The sequence below is a fragment of the Pithys albifrons genome, chromosome 28 (genome assembly GCF_047495875.1).
Source record: "Pithys albifrons albifrons isolate INPA30051 chromosome 28, PitAlb_v1, whole genome shotgun sequence".
NCBI classification, from domain to species: Eukaryota; Metazoa; Chordata; class Aves; order Passeriformes; family Thamnophilidae; genus Pithys; species Pithys albifrons.
This window is the reverse complement of record NC_092485.1, coordinates 200504-216571: the sequence shown is the minus strand read 5'-3', so window position 1 is coordinate 216571 and position 16068 is coordinate 200504. Positions and strand designations below refer to the sequence as shown.

The 16068-nt window shown below is 57.9% G+C and overlaps 1 protein-coding gene across 2 annotated transcripts in view; it reads left to right on the top strand.

Annotated features, from left to right (window-relative positions):
- The first annotated feature begins 3209 nt into the window (after positions 1-3209).
- The window catches only part of PPFIA4 (PTPRF interacting protein alpha 4), a 75878-nt gene continuing 63019 nt past the window's right edge, over positions 3210-16068 (top strand). For both annotated transcript variants that reach the window (XM_071578721.1, XM_071578720.1), the window contains exon 1: positions 3210-3268. The gene's annotated coding sequence lies outside the window, so the exon portion shown is untranslated. The remainder of the gene's footprint in view (positions 3269-16068) is intronic.

The following is a 16068-nucleotide window of genomic DNA, read 5'->3' as shown; positions in this document are numbered from 1 at the left end:
TCCCTCCCATTAAGGGGAGTGGGTGAAGGAACTGCCCCCTCCCAGTAACGGGGGTGGGTGAAGGAACTGTCCCCTCCCAGTTCTCCCAGTCAACAAGGGGACCTCAGGGGGTCTCCCCCAGTAAGGAGGTGGGTGAAGGAACTGTCCCTCCCAGTAATGGGGGATCACCCCCCTCCCAGTACTCCCAGTAACAGAGGGACCTGAGGGGGTGCCCCCCAGTAACAGAAGTGGGTGAAGGAATTGCCCCCTCCCAGTTCTCCCAGTAATGGGGGACCTCAGAGGGTCGCTCCCAGTAACGGGAGTGGGTTAAGGAACTGCCGCTCCCAGTTCTCCCAGTTAACGGGGGGACGTCAGGGGCCCCTTCCTAAGGGGAGTGGGTGAAGGAGCTGCCCCTCCCAGTAATGGGGGATCACCCCCCTCCCTGTTCTCCCAGTAGTGGGAGACCTCAGGGGTGTTCCCCAGTAATGGGTGTGGGTGAAGGAACTGCCCCTCCCAGTTCTCCCAGTAACGGGGAGTGGGGGGGAGGGGAAGGGGGGGAGACAGACCTCAGGGGGTCCCCCCTCCCAGTCTTCCCAGTATTGGGGGAACCCCAAGGAACATTTTATCAGCAGGGAACACATTTGATTGAGAAAACTGACCATGCCAGGCAGGAAAGGCCATTCCTTGCCAGCAATGCTGTCCCTGGTCCACCTGTTCCCAAAGCAGTGGATACAATGAAGGGAATGGCAGTGGATAAACGGGATCCTGGTGCTCATGGCTCCATCCACCTCCTTGGAAATGTTCTGCTTGGAAATGTTCTCCTTGGACCATGCTATTCATCATTGTTATTTCAGAACTGTATCACAAGTACTAGTTTTAAAAAGTAAAGGTTGTCCTGGCTTGGAAAACCCCATGGAAAACAGATGGAGTTTTATTGGGATACAAGAGCAACGTGAAGCCAGAAAGCGTTTGCTGGGCTGGTGCAAACTGAGGTGGCTGTAAGTGGATTAATAATGGATTTTCCTGGGGGAGTTTGAGATCCCTTGGGTGACTGTGCAGAGAAGAATGTCACAAAGAGTTACTGGGCAGCTGTATCCATAGCCAGTAGTCCATAGATGTGTTCAGAGAAATTCCATCAGGAAAACCTCTCTGGGGACCATGGTTGGAGCTCCCTGGCCTTGGTCCTCCCTCCTCCCATGCTCTCATACCACCAAAGGACTCGTGTGAAATATTTCATACCTTGTGTGATATTAAGGATAACTCAGTTCAGCAGCTAAAGTTTCTGTCTCTTCTCCATCCCAGCTTCTTTTCCAAGCAGGATATTTTGGAAACAGGAGAATGAGCCCTTTGAACCATCATAAGATATTCTGATGGCACACGATGACTTTGGGGTGACCCAGATGGATGTTTTCAGTCTCTTTTAGTTTATCCTCCTTTTGTTGTAAGTTTATCAGGTACTTCATGAAACTGCAAGTCTCCAAATCCTCTTTCTCTCCCAAATACTGAAAAAACCTGGTTCCCTGAAGCCCTTGGCAGATTCCAGTGTCCCCTTCTCTACTTCTGGTCCCCTGCTGTGGCACTGCCCCCCTGCCAGGGCTTGTCCTGGTTCCCCAGGAGTTCTCCCAGTATCCTCCAGCTGGTGATTAGTTAATAGTTAATGAAACTAGAAAGATTTTATTTACCTGCTGTGCCCATGTTCAAAGAGCTGGGGGAGGGTTGTGCTTTCAGGGCCCCCAAATTAATTGTTCACTAATGATGTCCCTGGGCTGGGTAGGGTGATGCTCCAGTTGCAGTTTCTGGGCACCATCTGTCCCAAATCCTATGTAGGGTGCCCAAGGCTCTCCCCAAGGGTGGCAAAGGGTGATGGTCCAGCCTTGCACATCCTGAATTTAGGAGGGGTGACATATGACCCCCCACAGGGTGAGGACGGGCCCATGGCACAGTCTGGGGCTCCACTGCCAGGCCCCATCCCTGCTCCCCATGCTGGGGGGTCTCCACAGCTGGGGGCAACAGGGCACCCAGGACCTGGGACATCCCACAGCCGAGGTCTGCTCCTGCCTCCCTCTCTCTGGGATAGAAAAGACCCTTCGGGAAATCCTGTTCCCATGGAGATTTCTAAACCCCAAGGAGCATCATAGAATCATACAATCGATTGGGTTGGAAAAGACCTCTGAGATCATCAAGTCCAACCCTTGGGCCAACTCCAGTCCCTTTACCAGATCATGGCACTCAGTGCCATGGCCAAGCTCAGTTGAAAAACCTCCAGGGATGGGGAATCCACCCCCTCTCTGGGCAGTCCATTCCAATCCCTGAGCACTCTCTCTGCAGAGAGTTTTTCTCTGATATCCAACTTAAATTTCCCTGCCCATCCCAGGAGGGAACCTGTCCCCCAGGAGAGATTTCTGCTCCCACAGGGGGATTCCTGACCCTTCTCAGAGTTTTCTGTTCCACAAGAAGGGTTCCATCCCTTCCCAGGGGATCCTGCCCCCCAGGAAAGTTTCCTCGGGGGAAATTTCTGCCCCTCTTTAGAGTTCTCTGTCCCTCCAAGTGGATTCCTTCCCTTCCCAGGGGGGTTCCTGCTTCCCAAGGATGTTCCTGTCCCCCAAGGATGTTCCTGATGCCCAAGGATGTTCCTGCCCCCCAAGAATGTTCCTGATGCCCAAGGATGTTCCTGCCCCCCAAGGATGTTCCTGCTCCCCAAGGATGTTCCTGTCCCCCAAGGACGTTCCTGTCCCCCAAGGATGTTCCTGCTCCCCAAGGATGTTCCTGTCCCCTAAGGATGTTCCTGCCCCCTAAGGATGTTCCTGCACCCCAAGGATGTTCCTGCTCCCCAAGGATGTTCCTGTCCCCCAAGGACGTTCCTGTCCCCCAGGGATGTTCCTGTCCCCCAAGGACGTTCCTGTCCCCCAGGGATGTTCCTGCTCCCCAAGGATGTTCCTGTCCCCCAAGGATGTTCCTGCCCCCCAAGGATGTTCCTGCTCCCCAAGGATGTTCCTGTCCCCTAAGGATGTTCCTGTCCCCCAAGGATGTTCCTGCACCCCAAGGATGTTCCTGCTCCCCAAGGACGTTCCTGCCCCCCAAGGACGTTCCTGCTCCCCAAGGATGTTCCTGACCCCCAAGGATGTTCCTGACCCCAAACCCCACCGTGCCCCCCACCCCACCTGCGGGGCGTGGCCAGGGGAGGGCGTGTCTCTGGGCGTGTCCAGGCGGGGACGGTGACGCAGTGGGCGGGGCAGGGCGGGCCGGCGCTGGCGGTGGCGGCGGAGGCTTCCAGCGACTTCGGCGGGCGGTGAGTGCGGGCGGGGCCGCGCTGCCCGCGGGGGATGCTCGGACCGCGGGGCCCCGCGCTGGGCCCGGGCGGGGGATGCTCAGCCCACCTCCCCACCGCTGCGCTGCGGCTGCACCCGCAGGATTCGGTCCTTTTAGTCTCCCCACCCCGAGGATGCTCCGCTCCCCCCGCGAGGGGATGCTGAGCCCTGCGCAGTGAGGCTGGACTCAGGGAGCTCTGCTCTTATTGCCTTCCCCCGTGGGTGCTCTGCTCCCCCCGAGAGGATGCTCTGCTTCCTACCCCGAGAGGATGCTCTTTTCCCCCCGAGAGGATGCTCTTTTCCCCCCGAGAGGATGCTCTGCTCCCTACCCAGAGAGGATGCTCTTTTCCCCCCAGGATGATGCTCTGCTCCCCCTGTAGGGATGCTCTGCTCCCCCCGAGATGATGCTCTGCCCCTCCCGAGGGGATGCTGATCGCGCCACAGCGGGGCTGCACTCGGCGGTCTCAACCCTTTTAGCCTCCCTGAGAGGGTGCTCTGCTCCCCCCAGTGCTGTCGGACTCGGGGGGTTCTGCCCTTTTAGCAGCCCCCAGGGGTGCTGTGCTCCCCCCCACGACGGGATACTCAGCCCTGCCGTGCCTGGGGGAATGCTCTGCCCACCCCCGGCGGGCCTGGCTCCCTCCTGGGGGGGCTTTGTTGCTCTGCCCACCCCCGGCGGGCCTGGCTCCCTCCTGGGGGGGCTTTGTTGCTCTGCCCACCCCCGGCGGGCCTGGCTCCCTCCTGGGGGGGCTTTGTTGCTCTGCCCACCCCCGACGGGCCTGGCGGCCTCCTGCGGGGGGGTTGTTTCCCACCCCGTCCCTCCTTGGAGGGGGTGGCTGAGTCGGGGTGTGTTGAACTCCCCTGTTTCCCCGGGGTTGAATCTGAGCTGGGGATTGTCATCCTCACCCTCCAGCCGGGGAGGGAGGGACCTGCTGTGCCCTGACGTTGCCCCCGGGCTGGTCGTCTGAGCCAAGGGGGATAACGTGCCCCCTTCTCTGCTGGCCCCAGAGCAGGGGGCAGAGCCAGGCAGACGTGCTGCCCCATCCCCACTGGGCACATATCCCCCCGAGGCTGCATGGTTGGGGGAAGGCAATGATTGCTGTAACCCAGGAGTGGGGAGGGGGTTTCTGGATTTTCAGCTGCTCTCTGCCCCTGGCAGCCCCCAACCTGCTCCCAAGGTGTCCCTTTGCACCCTCCTCCCTCCCAGCTGCCACCTCATGCTGAGGGGAGGGCAGGGAAGCTGCTGAGCCTGGTGTTACCCTGCCCTTCTCCTGCTCCTCTGATTTCCCAGTGCCATGTCCCTCCTCCCTCAGTGCTGTCCCAGCCCTCGAGCTCTGGGCTGTGTCAGCCCCTCTCAGCATCTGCCTGGCACTGAACTCTGGGCTGGACCAGCTTGTGGAGGTGCTGCCACACAGATGGAGCTCAGCACCTGCCAAGCTGGTCCAGCTCAGAACTGGGCAAATGCTCCCTGGGCATTGGCCACTGTGCCCAGGGCTGGAGCAGCACAGGGAGGTCCTGCCAGCCTGGCCAGCTCCAGCTGTGCTCACATCCTCTGTCAGCTGGGCCAGCTCATCACAGCCATGCCAAGCTGCCTCCAGACACCACAGGTTTCTCCTGAATAACCAGCCTTGAAGGGCTTGTTTATCCCCTAAATTGCATCATTATGACAGCAATTGGCTTCGGGAGCTGGGCTTTGTCAGAGCTGTGCAAACCCTGCTGGGGACGCCCCGGTTTGGGCCAAGGCAGGCTTGGCAAAGTGTTCCTTTAAGCTCATTTGCCACCATCTGCTGGATGCTGGAATGAGGTTCTCATGGTGGGTCTGATACCACCAGGGCACTCTGTGAGTGTGAGCTGGTCCAGAGGGGAGCTGTGAGCTGCAGTTTGGGGCCTGGGGGAACGTCCCTGTGTGGTTGGGGAGTTTCTCAATTGTGGTGCTGCCTGAGCTTTAGAGCAGGTGGAAAGTTGGTGTCTTTGTGTCTCATATGGCCTGGGAGTCTCAGGGCCCTGTGTTCTGAGGGACACCGTGACCTGCTGCTCCCTGCATATGCTGGTTGAGAAACAGGACTGATCTCTGGGGACTTCCCTGGAGATTTGTCAGGGAGCCGCTGGCACAGCTCCTGCTGCTGCCTGCCTGGCACCCAGCAGTGCCCAGGTGCACAGATGCCCTCCCAGCCCTGGGGCTTTGCTCCTCCTGCATCTCTTTTCCAGGAGAAAGCCCAGAGATTGTCTGGGACAAGTGTCACCACCTGGGGAGTGGGGGGAGCCTCCAAACTGGCAGGTTCCTGAGGCACCAGTGCTGGCACTGATGGACAGATCCAGCTTTTTGGAGTGCCCAGCACAGCTGGGGCTTGGCAGACATTGCATGAAGCATCTCAACCCTCTCTGTGCAGCTTTCTGGCTTTGTGATGAGTGGGTCTTCTCTACACCAGTCCAGCTGTGCCTTGGCAGCCACCAGCAACTGGAGTGCAGGTGCTGAGGGACTGAACCTGCTGCAGATTTGGGTTCCTGCCTATCTCAGTTTCAGGGAACACCAGGAATCAAAACCACCCTGAAACCCACCCCATCTGTACCTTCTGAGGGGTTTGTTTTCAAGCTTTGCCCTTTCAGGCAGCACCCACTGAGGTGCAGGGGGTGAGGATGGTGCTGTGAGGCTGAGTGTGAGTTGATGAGGTCCTGGTGTGCTGAGGGGGGATGTGGTGGCTGTGAGTTGCTGCTGGGAAAGAACCTGACACCGTGGTGGAGGTGAGGGAGGCTGAACCCAAACTGGTCCCAACTGGAAATGCATCTGGAGGGCTCCACTCTGGGGACAGGGAGTGACTTTGGCAGGGATGTCCATCCTCTGCCTGGGCTCTGCCATTTCAGGTTTTCCAGCAAAGCAGAGAGATACCGAATTCTTTCTCTAACCTTGAAACCTTAATTTATAATTAATTTCCTCCTAAAGAATGCTTTGGTGAGCCAGAGGTTTCTCAGATGGCTCCCAAAAGTGACCTGGGAGGTCTCTGGAATATTAACTGGTAGAGAAGGATGTTGGATCCATTGCCCAGCTTTCCTCCCAGAGAGACAAGCCCCCATCTGGAAGGCACTTTCCAGATGCTTTCTGTGCAATTCCAAGCCCCCGGTGTGGGGTGAGGGACCTGACTGAGGCTGAGGGCTCTGCCATGGGCTCTGCAGGTGGGGCCAAGCCCTGCTCAGGCTCCTGAGGGTTGTGGTTGGGAATTTTCAGCTCTTAAAGGCCTCCTGTGTGAGCAGACGATGCCGAGAGGCTGGAGGTGGGTGCAAGTGTGGGTGTGTTCACACAGGCTGGCATTTGGGAGGGAGGAAAAATATCACATGGAACAACTGCAATGGTGGGGGACAGGTCTGTGTTGGGCCCATCTGGAGCAGAAGTCGTGAAAAATCATTCAAGGCTCTTTGCTAAGAAATAAGTTGTGCTTGTGCTGTAATTGGGGTTTGCTTGGGCTGTGGTCAAGCAGGTTAAAACCTGGTGGGCATGTGGTAAAACCCTCTGGTTCGTTTGCAGGGTGAGGGTGTTCTGGGGAATCCAGCTGAAAGTTCAGCCTGGAGAAGGGAAGGGTGTGTGGAGACCTCACAGCCCCTTCCAGTGTGTGAAGGGGCCTCCAGAGAGGTTGGAGAGGAACTGGAGAGACAGGACAAGGGGGAATGTGTTCACACTGAAAGAGGAGAGATTTAGATTAGATGTTAAAAATTCTTTTCTGAGAGGGTGGGCAGGCCCTGGCACAGGTTGCCCAGAGAAGCTGTGGCTGCCCCATCCCTGGAAGTGTCCAAGGCCAGGATGGAGCAACCTGGGCTGGTGGAAAGTATCCCTGCCCATGGTAGGAAGTGGAAGGGGATGAATTTTGTGGTTCCTTCCAAGCCAGACTGGGGTTCTGTGAGTGAAGCAGCTGCTCATCTCTGTCCCTTCTGTGCCAAGCCAAGCCTGGAGCAGCCCTGCTGCCCCTCAGGACACTGATGGCAGGGCATCAATTCCCATCCCACAGGAGGATCTGGGTGCCAAACCCTCCCCAAACTCCACTGTCCAGGAGGCGACTGCCCCTTCCGTGCCTCTCCCCTCGAGTGTTCAGAGCACCTCGTGGGTCGCTGCCCCTCCAGCTCTGCAATCCTGCAGGACTCACAGAGCTGCAACGGAGCTGAAATGCAGATTTTTTATTTTTTTTTCCCAGCTCCCGGTTTTCAGTTCCTGCCTCGTTTGTCTTCGCAGGCGTCAGGAGGTGCCTCTAATTCATCCAAAAAAGAAAAAAAAAGGGGATAAAAAAGGAAAAGGAGGAAAACAAGTGGCGTCTGAGAGTGCAGCTCCCCCGTCCTGTTGGAAAGGAGAGGGAATTTTGCTCTGCCCTGTAGCCCCTCGGTGGTCCCGACGGCAGCGCCGTGCCAGGGAATGCCAGGGAGTGCCAGGGAGTGCCAGGGAATGCCAGGGAATGCCAGGGCACGGCTCCTGGGAGGGGAGGTGCGATGCTGACGGGGCGGCCGAGCACTTCAAATAGCGGGCGCAGTGCCGGGATGTGCGGCAGGGAGGGAAGGAGGCTCTTCCTGCCTGGAATCGCCTGCCAGCCTTCCGGAGGGCACAGCATCCCTGGCCAGGGCAGGATGGCACAGCAGGGGCAGGGGCCCCCTCCCGAAATCGCTGCCCAGCCACCTGGGGCATGGGTTTAAAGCTCGTTTCCACCCTTTCCTGGCAGAAATGAATTTTCATTGTAATTCCCGGTGGGATTCCATGCCTGGCTGGTGTCATGCCTGGTGTGGGGGATGTGCTGGCACAGCAGGAATGTGCTGCAGGCCGGGGGTGCCCAGAGGGGTCCAGGAACGAGCTTTAAACCCATGCCCCAGGCGGCTGGGCAGCGATTTCGGGAGGGGGTCCCTGCCCCTGCTGTGCCATCCTGCCCTGGCCAGGGATGCTGTGCCCTCCGGAAGGCTGGCAGGCGATTCCAGGGGCTGGGCTGTGCAGTGGGGGGCTGGAGTGGAGGAAAAGGGGCTGTTCAGGCCCACTGCCCACCCAGCTCTCACCTTTGCAGAGCCTCTTTAGTGCAGTGAATCCTCACATGGAGCCTCTCCTGGCAAAGCCTGGCCCTTCCTGGCTTCCAAAACCGGGAAGGTGTTTATGGCCTTGCTGTGGCATTAGCACAGGTGTCATAAACCTGATCTCAGGCTCTTAATCAGGACTTAAATAGGCTTGGTGGTGGTGCCTACACTGCTCCCTGTGCCAGGCAGTGAGGGGAAGGATGGGCTTGTACAAGGTCCATAATCCAGTTAATCTGGCCTGTAATTCAGTGTCTGGCAGCTCTACTGACTCGAGCTTGGCTTCTTTCAAGCATCCCCCCCCAAACTGTTCTGCAGGAAGGAGTCAAAAAATGGCCAGAGGTTATTTTTGGCCGTGTGTGATTTATTCACAGGCTGATCAGCCAGGAGAGAAAGTTATTCTGGTCCCAAACTGTCCCACATAGCACACAAGCACCTTGTGTGAGTGTCATTTCTCGGGGTGAGGTTGCAGGAGGGTGCTCTCCTTTGGGAATGGAGCTCTCAGGAAGCACCTGGGTGGCTTTGGAGGCCTGTGAGCCCACCTGGGCACCTCAGGTGAGGCCAAAGCCAGGGGACACTGTGCCCTGCTGTCCCTGGGGACAGACCTGAGCCTTGTGTCCCTCTGGTGGAAAGCTCTGTGCCTCGAAATTCCTGCTCATCCCAGTTTGGGTGTGGTCTCCCTGGGTGCCACCAGGATTTGAGGAGTGCAGGGAGATGTTTGAAGGCTCCTTTGGGCACAGCATCATTTGGAGGTGGTTTCCCTGCAGGATGAGGTGGCTTTGGTGCTGCTGAAAGTCTCCTTCCTTGATTTTGCTTTCCCTGGCATGTTGTGGAACTGACCTCCTACTCCTGGGAAGGGGTGGTAGGAATGAAGTGTGAGGGTGGCAGTGCCACATCCTGCCTTTCTCCCGTGTCTGCACAGAAGGTTGTTTCTGTGGGGCATCCTGGTGTTGCCAAGCTGTTTTCTGGCCATGGGTAGTGGGGTCTGCCAGGGTGGGCATCACTGGGATGTGCTGCTGCTGCTGCCTTTGCCATCCTGTTGTGCTGGTGACGTGTTTCCCACCCTGGCTGAGGGTGGAGTTGCTGTTGGCTGTGTCCCCATGCAGAGGTGCCAGCTCCAGCAGAGATCCTACCCCTGTGCCACCCCCATGGTTCCTGTGGGACTGGGGGCATCATCAGTGGCAATATCTGACCATGGATGTGCTGCAGGATGGGCCAAGGGAACGTGATGCAGCCTGGAGACAGGAAGGGCTGTGCCTGCCAGGAATTTGGGCTAGGACAGGCTGGGGAGGGTTCCCAGAGGTTTTGTGGGGGCAGAGGAGCAGCAAACACAAGTGGAAGGGTTGATCACATCAAATTTCCCGACTTTGATCTGGCTGTGCTAGAGAGTGGATGGGTGAAGTCCTGGAGATTCCCATCTGCTGACCATGCTCCTCTCCAGCATCCCAGCACCTGGAGACAGGTGAGCTTTGCTGAGACACAGGATATGGAGCAGGGTCTCTGAGGTCCCTGGCAGCATCCCTTGGAGAGTCTCCTCTCCCTGAACCTTCCACGGGCTTGGGCTCTCCACTCTCCATGTGCACAATAAATTGGATTGATTCCTTTTAACCCGTCAGGTGTTTAACTGGAGTCAGAAGGCTCCTCTCCCCTGCTCTGAGCTGTCTCTGCTTTGACCCCAGATCCAGAAAGGCTTTGCTTTGCTGCTGTTACCTGTGTGACATCCAAATGTGCCATCCAGATGGCAGCTTGTGTTTGCTGGGGAGAGAAGATTCCCTCTCCCTCTCCCCAGCATGAGAACCTGGATGATAATCACTCCCCTGCTGCCAACACATTGGGGCTGCCATATTCAGAAAAGAGCATTTTTTCCTCACTTTCATCATCTGCTTCTAGTTAGTTTAGTTACCAGCCTTTCACAGTGGCCATTTTTGGAGTTGGCAGCCAGAGCATCCCTGCAAACAGAAATGACTTTCACTCTGCCTGTCCTTGGTGTTTACAGGAAGGAATTTGGCCTCTCAACGTGGAGCCCCAGCACTGCTGGGCACTGCCTGGCTCTCTATGGCCCTTTCAAACCACACTCCGTGGCAATAAATCTCGTTGGCACTGCCCTGCAGCAAAAGGCATCAGCCTGCACTTGGAGATCTCTCCCACACGTCCTCCTGCTGCCTAAAAATACCAGTGCTTTCCTTCTCCAATGCCTTGGCTATTGCACAGCCCCCAGGTTTTAGGGAAGTGTTGCTGCAGGATGCCCTGTGAGCTCCAGAGGGAGAATTCTGCTCTCCAGGTTGGCTCAGCAGTTTGAGCAGCTCTGGGGTAAATGGACATCATTAACTTTTACACTCTGGGCTGTGCTGTGTGTCAGTAATCAGGGGTGGAGTAGGGAAATCTCATTCCTTGATGGAGGATCAAGCAAAACACCCCTCCAAAATTCATTCTTTTATGAAGAGTTGGACCCTCAGCGGCCACCAAAGAAAGTGCCCTCGTTGCTGGTGACCTTCCCACAGTGTGGCAAAGGCTCTTCCAAAATCCCTCCCAGCCCATCACTGGAGCCTCCCAAGCCCCTGAGCTGTCCCTGTGGTCAGAGGAGCAGAAAACAGCAGCATCACCGACGAGGATGCTCCTGATTCCAAGTAGCTTTGTGGTTTAGGAGCTGTGAAACCATCCCTGTTAACCCTCTGTGTGTGTCCTGGGGGTCTGTTCCATCCTCTTTGTCAAGGTAAAATCTACATTTCCACCTCTGGCTTTGAGCTGTGGGATACAGGGAAGGGGAGTGGCTGCTTTGGTTTAACAGATGAGTCTCTGCTGAGTGACAGTCCCAGTTCCCACAGGGCACTGGGCAGACTGGTGTGTGGCTCAGCAGCCAGCAGGCTCTTTTCTGCAGCAGATTGCAGCCTCTTGACCTCACTGCCTTGTGGCAGAGCAGGGAGGGCTCATCCCTTGGACTGTGAATGAAGCCAAGGGCTGATGTCACGTGCTGTGACCTTGGGGTGAAGTGACAAACTGGCTTTGTGGCACTGCCCGGGGATTTGGGAGCTGCCTGGGTGTGGGGGATGAGCAAACTGGAGTTCAGCATAACCATAAAACACGATGCTCTGAAAGGATGTGCTTCTTTAGGAGACTTTGGATTGAAGGTATTTGGATTTTGCTCTCTCCACCTCCACGTGATGAATCCATTTATTGCTGGGGATGTTCATTTTGGGGCTGTAAGTGCAGCAGGGGGTGGGCACAGGCTCAGGGCACACCCAGTTATGGGGCTGGCTGGTACCTGGGAGGGCTCTCACTCCTGGGCACAAGTGCTGATAAAGCCCCCAGTCTTTTAAACACAATAATGGCTATTTTGGAGGCTGGAAAGGTGAGGAAACCAATGCCATGGTTTTGATTTCCACTGCAACTCACAGGAAATCCAATCACTGGAGGTGCCAGGGAGGTGCTGCCACAGCCCTGAGATGGGCCAAGTGTAGTGACCCATCAGGAGAAGCCACCCCGGTCTGTCACACCGAGAGGTGGCAGGTCCTCCATCACTCAGTTCCTGGACTTTCTCCTTCCAGGGACTCTGCTCCACGTGGGTTCTGCCTCAAACTGCCAAAAAGCTGCTGTGGGGAGGGAAGCAGAAGGATCTTCCCGTGCTGCTGCCTTCACACCCTGAGCTTTTTGCCCCTTCATGGCAGGTGTGTCCACTGGGACAGTAACCATGGCTCAGCTCCTGTGTGGTCCCTCAGGAGCTGGACATTGGCCTGTTCTCCAAAAAGCATGACAATTTGCAGGATTTATCCTGAAATCATGGAATCCAAGACTTGCAGAGTCATTAAGATTAGAAAAGACCTTCAACATCATCAAGTCCAGCTTTGACCTAATACCACCACTAAACCATCATCAGGAGCTGCTTGTGAGCACCCAGTTTGACCAGTCTCTGGGGCAGCTGGGACCTTTGTGGCCTCTCTGGCTTGGATTGAGACCAGTCCACTCTGAGGCAGCTGCTGAGAGCACTTGGTGGGACCCAAAACTTGTGTAAATCTGTGAGGACTCCCAGGCCCAGGACAGGTGCTGGTGTCACCAGTAACCAGGACAGGCTGGTGGGGCAGAGCTGGGCCAGACTGGTGGGAGGAGGATGCTGAAGGGGTGGTGGCCACTGTGACAGCTTTATCATCTCTGCACCTTCCTCTGGAGATGATCTGGGTTGGAAAGGGTCCAACCTCAGTGCAGCCACAGCTCCCTCTTCCTGCCACCCTCCACCCTGCTGTGCCAGGAGACACCTGAAGTTTGGCTCTTGCTTCTCCTCCTGTCCCAAAAAGTGACTGTTGTTGTCAGGGTCAGAGCTGCTCTGGCCCTGTGTATGTTCCTGTGGAGCCAGAGCAGGCTCTGCACACGTGTGTCCTCATCCTCATCCTCACCCTCATCCTCATCCTCATCCTCATCCTCATCCAGGGGGGCTGTGCCAGGGGGTCGGAGGGGCTCGTGGAGGGCTGGGGAGGGGGTGGGGACCTGCCAAGAGAGGAGGCTGTGCAGGGAATCTGTTCCTGCCTGGAGGACTTGGGAGGTGCCAGGGACAGGGATTGCTGGGGACAACCTGCCCCAAGGGCAGGAACGGGGCTGTGCCACTACTGGGGGTGGGGGGGGCAGGAACTGGGCTGTGCCAGTGCTGGGGGTGGGGGGGGGCAGGAATGGGGCTGTGCCAGTGCTGGGGGGGCAGGAATGGGGTCTGGGGGCAGGAACGGGGCTGTGCCAGTGCTGGGGGGGGGGGGGGGCAGGAATGGGGCTGTGCCAGTGCTGGGGGGGCAGGAACGGGGCTGTGCCAGTGCTGGGGGGGGCAGGAATGGGGTCTGGGGGCAGGAACGGGGCTGTGCCAGTGCAGGGGGGGCAGGAATGGGGACTGGGGGCAGGAACGGGGCTGTGCCAGTGCTGGGGGGGGCAGGAACGGGGCTGTGCCAGTGCTGGGGGGGCAGGAATGGGGTCTGGGGGCAGGAACGGGGCTGTGCCAGTGCAGGGGGGGCAGGAATGGGGACTGGGGGCAGGAACGGGGCTGTGCCAGTGCTGGGGGGGCAGGAACGGGGCTGTGCCAGTGCTGGGGGGGCAGGAATGGGGTCTGGGGACAGGAACTGGGCTGTGTCAGTGCTGGGGGGGGGGGGCAGGAACGGGGCTGTGTCAGTGCTGGGGGGGGGCAGGAATGGGGCTGTGCCAGTGCTGGGGGGGCAGGAATGGGGTCTGGGGGCAGGAACGGGGCTGTGCCAGTGCTGGGGGGGCAGGAATGGGGTCTGGGGGCAGGAACGGGGCTGTGCCAGTGCTGGGGGGGGGGGGGGCAGGAATGGGGCTGTGCCAGTGCTGGGGGGGCAGGAACGGGGCTGTGCCAGTGCTGGGGGGGCAGGAATGGGGTCTGGGGGCAGGAACGGGGCTGTGCCAGTGCTGGGGAGGGGGGGCAGGAATGGGGACTGGGGGCAGAAATGGGGCTGTGGCAGTTCGGGGGGAGGGCAGGAACGGGGCTGTGCCAGTGCTGGGGGCAGGAACAGGGACTGGGGGTGCACGAAGGGCTCTGTGCCCGCGCTGGGAACGCGAGAGCAGCGTGACCCGAGCCTGCCCCGGTTGGGATGGAGCTCCCTCCGCTCCGCGGTCCCGCAATGCTGCGTGACGGTGGCACTGTCGCGACTTTGCTCTGCCGCCAGCGCCGAGGCCGTGCGGGCTGCGGGGGCTCCAGCTCAGCCCCTCCCAGCTCGGGGTGGTCCCCGGGGAGCTCAGGACTGGGGATGTCCCCCCCGCTGGGTGATGCCACTGCTGGGGTTGCCTTTCCACTCAGGTTGTGGCTGCTGTGGCATCCACGTTGCTGTCCCCAGGCAGGACCCTGCGGCTGGCACAGTGCCCAGGGGTGGCAGGAGAGCAGGATGAGGCCTCGGGAAGGATGCTTTAAAATGTGGGGTGATTTAACTGCATCTGTCCTCGCTGGGCTGGGCTGAGCTGGGGGAGGTTGTCCTGGGGCTGCTGTCACCTGCAGTGCCACTGTCACCTGCAGTGCTGTCACCCTCCTGCCAGCATAGCTCTCAGCACCCTGAATTTCACCCCAGAGCACCTCCAGGAGTCAGCCCACCCCTGTGGTCACCAGAGTGGCCTTCAGGGGAGAGCAAAGCCCTTCTCAGGTTCTTGCTCCCCATCCTGCTTGTTCTCCTTCTGTTCAGCCTCCCCCATCAGATCCCTGTTCTCATAAGTCATTATTTCTCTCCAGGTGAAGGCTTTTTAATAACATCTGACATTTCAGCCATTTTTGAGTCATTTCCTTTCTTCTACTCCAATTTTCTTGCTCCTCTTCATAACTAGGAAGCCTTTCTTTGTCCTTGGCCAGAGGGGAGGTGTCTGTTGTTGCCTCTTGTCATATTCCAGGAGGTTTGATCGGGTTAATGAAAATCCTTCTCTCTTTCTCTCGTGTGTCACTTCCACTCCCATCTTCTTCAGCCTGGTTTCTGAAGGAAATTAAACCAAAGACCTTCTTTCATCATGGCCTTTTCTCCACCCCCCTTTTGAGTGTGTTGGTGTCTGATGGGCTGGAGAGCTCAGAATGCTCAGGGGCTTGTGGGGAGGACAGAGCCAGGTGATGCCCCCAGGGCCACGGTGCCAGGGGGTCATGGTGAGATGGGCTGTGGATCCCACCAGGAACACAAGGGGCACAGGGTGGGATCCCCCAGCCCCTGAGCTGGGATGGCACCACCTGACTGTGCTTTCCTTGAGTTCAGGGAGGGATCCAGAGGAGAGTCGCTGTAGCCTCGTAGGCGGGGTTAGTCTGGGCTTTGGGGGGCTGTTTTTGTGCCTGGCTGTGCTCGAGGGCTTTTCCTGCAGCAGCAGGAGCTGCAGCTGGTTTAAGCTGAGCTGTTGGAGTGTGAACTGCAGTGACAGAGGAGCCAGAGGAGATTTTCCACTGCCACAGCAGGGAGAGGCAGTAGAGCTTCGCCAGTGGCTGCTGCAGCTCTGGTTCCCTGGAGCTGCTGCTGGGGGAGGTCCTGGGGTTCCTGTGGAGTTTAAATGCATCAGTGGGAAAGGTCCAAAGGGCTTCTCGGGGTGTCCTTGGAGCTCATTGCCCTTTGCAGAAAGGGATGGGGCACCTCCTGAGCGTGTCCCCTCCTGACCCAGCTGCGCCTGAGGGCGGCATCGTGCCAGGCTGGGGAGGAGGGTTTGCTGCATTCCTGCAGTGTGGAGCTGCTGTGCCCAGCTCTGGCAGTGAGGAATCAGCCTGTCTGCCTGGCAGTTCAGCCTTTCTGCAGGTGACTTATTGCTGCTGGCAGCAGGTTGTGTTGGCGAGCTGCACTCTGATGGTTTTCCCCTTGGTGGGCCGTGTCCTCCCCTTTGATTTACCTCTGGGATTTATTTTGGGCAGCCTGTTGTCCTGTTCTCTCTTCAGTCGCTGCCCAGTCCCACTCCCCACTGGGAGCCTGTCCCACCTCCCCTGTGGTCCTTCCCAGTGTGGGGGCCTTTCTGGGTGAGCACAAGGACACTTGTGGTCCTGCACTGAGCAGAGCCCTCACCAGCTCACAGGCTCCCTTCCCCAGGCCATCCCTAAACATGGAATCCTCTTAGAGGAGGATGCACAGAGGTGGCTTCATGTCCCAGCTCATCCTGCATCCCTCTCCCTTTGCTTGTCCTCTCCACCTCCTCATGGGCTGGCTTTGTGGTGGTGAGACAAAGGTGTGCTGATTTAAAGGTGAACTGGCAGGAGAAATGAACCCAACAGGAAAGAGATTATACATCAGAGTTCCAATTTAATAACAATATTACA